We start from the raw sequence: 4241 nt of genomic DNA on the forward strand, positions 1-4241 counted from the left end.
TTTCGGAGCGCGAGCATTGAAGATGCCAAGTGAGATTTTGGCGAAACGTCTGCAGGATTCCAGTCGGATGCAGGATTTGCAGGATTCCAGTCGGATGCAGGATTCCAGTCGGAGTTCAACGAGCGAACGGATGATATCCCGGAGTATAGTGTCATCATATATATATATATATATATATATATATATATATATATATATATATATATATATATATATATATATATATATATATATATATATATATATATATATATATATATATATATATATATATATATATATATATATATATATATATATATATATATATATATATATTCTCACGTATTGATTCACGGATGGAAAAATGTGATGACACTATATTCCGGGATATCATCCGTTCGCTCGTTGAACTCCGACTGGAATCCTGCATCCGACTGGAATCCTGCAAATCTTCGAACACAGTGTTCGAAGTGTTTTCGGAGCGCGAGCATTGAAGATGCCAAGTGAGATTTTGGCGAAACGTCTGCAGGATTCCAGTCGGATGCAAGATTTGCAGGATTCCAGTCGGATGCAGGATTCCAGTCGGAGTTCAACGAGCGAACGGATGATATCCCGGAATATAGTGTCATCATATATATATATATATATATATATATATATATATATATATATATATATATATATATATATATATATATATATATATATATATATATATATATATATATATATATATATATATATATATATATATATATATATATATATATATATATATATATATATATATATATATATATATATATATATATATATATATATATATATATATATATATATATATATATATATATATATATATATATATATATATATAATAATTTTTTTTTTTTTTTCGTCAAACATGCCCTGTATTGAACACTCCTTGTTTGTGACGCCATTTCCGACAATTTTATTTTTAATTCTAATTTATTACAGTCATTTATCCTATACTTGCCTTGAAGTTATTTCGAATCGTTTATACAGGGTAAGTCAAAATAAAAAATATTAATTTCTATTATTTAATTAATTTTTCATCAACTTAAACTTAGTATTTTTTGAGATACACACATTTTTACAAACAAAACAAAAAAAGAAACATTACAATAGATCAATTTTTAATTTTGTAAAAAAAATATTTCCTTTTGTCTATTAATTTAGAGATTGCGCTTTTTTTAAAGCTCAAAATATTATTGAACTACAGGGTGTCCAAATAGTGTGTCAACGTAATATATAGCGTTTATTATTTGTATTAAATAGAAAAGTTACAGATGAGATTAAAAGAATTAATATAAAAATATTTTCAATTATACAGGTTAATTCATAAATATGAGGGAAATTTAACATTTTTACAAACCACTTTTTTGACTTTTATCGATTGTACACATTTATTTCTTCGTGTAGTGTTTCTTGTATAAACAAAGTACTTCTCCATGGACAAATTCCGAATAAAAAAATTTTGAACCCTGCAACTTTTGTATTATAAGCTTTTTTTGTAAAACATTTCTGTCGTGCTTGTTCATATTCATAGGAATAGAGCCAGTTTAAACTTTTAATAAAAATAGATCAATAAAAGAAACCAAGCAAAATTTTCAGAAGATGGTATTTTCATTCGAAGGAATGATTACTTTTGGTCTGTCGACAATCCTCATGCCACAAAAGAAATGTGATTCCAAAGGAAAATTAGTTTAAATTTGCTTTGCTTGTTAGAAGATTATTTGATGTTTTAAATGCTGCAAAAACCGGGAAATATTAAAAAGTAACTAAATAATTTTCTTGAGAAACTTAACGACTCACTGTCCTGAAGAGAAGTCACAAGAATTATACGGGTTATTTAATGACTGCTTGGTTTTGACGTTTGGGGCCGTGGGATTGGCTAACAAGATCGCCCGATCTCACGCCATTAGAGTTTTCCCCATGGGGTGCGTGAAAGTCACGTGTATGTGACATCGGTGCAGAACAAGGAAGAATTACGTCATCGGATTGTACGATGCCGTGAACAAATAAATCCATCGGAGATAAAAAGACTGCAACTATCACTTTAACAGATTTTAACACTTCGAAAACCTAATATAAAAACTAGATTAATTTTCATGTGTTCAATTTTTATTTTAGGTACCTAATATTTTGTTAGTATAAATAGTTTTTAAAATGTTTTTCGTAAAATGGTGTGTAAAGCTTTTTTTAATACATGCAAACTTTCTCTTGTTCATGGGTCGTAAATCAGAATTTGCTTATATCCACGCATAATAACCAAATTTATTGAGACAGCATTAGAATACTGGTTTCCTTCCATTTGGAGCTAATTTTATAGACAATCAATAAATCTTTATTGAACTGTCAAACGGAAAATGATTTATTTAACATAAGACAGATATTTCAAGGCCACCTGAATGATGAAGTATGCCAAAGTACTCCAATTTTCAAAGAAACTTGCATTTATTTCTGAAACCAAAGGATTTAGGGATGTTCCATTTAAAAAATGCATTTCCACCATTTTTATAACTCTAAATCATTACTTTTGACCAACCATATATGATATAGAACTAATTTCAATATTAAGAACAAATGTACCTCCCTAAGCTACGTCCAACATCTTAACTTTCTTCTGCCTCCAGTGTCGTAGTAGCAAAAATTTAATTTAGGTTTTGATCGAAAAGTGAAGAAAATAGTGAATTTGATATTGAAATGTAATATTCAAAAATAATCACAAAATATTAGCGGATCGGAAAATGCAATAATATACATGGTGTCCCACTTAAAATTTCAATGTTGATGCTACTTTTTCGAAGAATCGGCAACGTCGCGGCGTTAAAAATATTTTAGATCTATAGAGCATCACCGCTTATGGAACTATATTATAGTGAAACGTATATTATAGTGAAATAACTCCATTTCATTGACCAATACTTCAAAAAACAATAGTTCAAAAAAATTCGTATATAAACTTCACACGATAAATGCTTAAAGAGAAAAACCCTTAATATAGTCGTATACAGTGTCATCACTTGTCTTTTTATTGTATATTTTAAGGCATATCTTTGTATCGACTTTGACGAACTCTACAATTGTATATTTGAAGAAACTGATTGAACAACACTTTAAAGTATAGTGTGTACAAAAAAGAAAAATTAGGTCGGAAAAATGTGAAAAAATGTGACAAAAATTAAGTTAAACGTTGGCATATTGGCAAAAAACGGAAACTTTTTCCAATGAAATTACTCAAAAATAACCTAAATTTTTAATATTTTTTATGAAACGTTTGAAATCTTCGGTAAATTGTTTTTTTATTTTTTTATGCACTAAAATATATAGAGGCCTTGCCTATACCGATTATACAGGAACAACAACATGGCCGCAGACAGATTGTCAATAAGTTTGGATACAGCAAATTTACGACAGTGTTTTCTCGAAGTTAGAATATTTTTGAAAAAAAAATTATTATCGTAGAGCTACCGCATTGTCTAATAGTTATATGGGTGACCTAACCTCGTTATTCTTGATTTCAGTAATATCGACTGCGAACGACATATGATAGACTGACACACATTATTTTTCCTATCGGACCACATTTTTTGTAAAAACTTGACTATTATTAATAATTAAGGGTCTAATTAGTTCAGTCTTTCTTGCTTCTGAAACTTTGATTAACCTTCACCCATGACCCAAAGAACACGCGGCTTATAAAGCGCAGCCGCGAGACGTCGACATTCGTGCACATTGAGCGCCCTCGTATAAATGAAATCCTAAGCTCCTTTTAAACGGTGACCCTGCGGAATCAGCTGATGGGCGAGACGAGGTCCTCGAAACGATAATGAGACCGAGAAACCGTCTTTTTTTAATGACGGACGATCGCAGCTTAATTTTAAAGCTGTTTACTTACCGGGGATCGCAGGACGCAGGGATCAAAGTTAAAGGGTTCGTTTGCCTCTAAACGACAACGTAACTGCATGTGCATCGCGCGTATATGTCACGCACGTTTGGCAAGCGGTCGTATTTGCGTCGTTGTTGCAATAAAACCCGTCTGTAGTTCTGGCCAAATGCGAATGGGAAATTTCGTCGTCGATGTGAGCAAACCCGCTATCGATTATCGTTAAATTCGCCTCGCACAGAGCGGCCCAAACAAATTCCGAACGAGACGACGGATCGCTTTTTTATTTCGCCTCACTGGCATTCGATTAAAGTTACCCGAAGAAACTACGTTCCTTTGTTTCGCAGGT

The 4241-nt window shown here is 31.2% G+C and overlaps 1 protein-coding gene across 3 annotated transcripts in view; it reads right to left on the reverse strand.

Annotated features, from left to right (window-relative positions):
* Positions 1-4241, reverse strand: part of LOC132705905 (prestin-like) — a 67314-nt gene extending 63073 nt beyond the window's left edge. For 2 of the 3 annotated variants that reach the window (XM_060676863.1, XM_060676862.1), the window contains exon 1: positions 3905-4240. The gene's annotated coding sequence lies outside the window, so the exon portion shown is untranslated. Of the gene's footprint in view, positions 1-3904 lie in introns of all 3 variants that reach the window. The other variant, XM_060676868.1, reaches the window with a different exon arrangement.

This window comes from Cylas formicarius, unplaced genomic scaffold, assembly GCF_029955315.1.
Source record: "Cylas formicarius isolate icCylForm1 unplaced genomic scaffold, icCylForm1.1 PGA_scaffold_8__14_contigs__length_24414737, whole genome shotgun sequence".
Taxonomy (NCBI): Eukaryota; Metazoa; Arthropoda; class Insecta; order Coleoptera; family Brentidae; genus Cylas; species Cylas formicarius.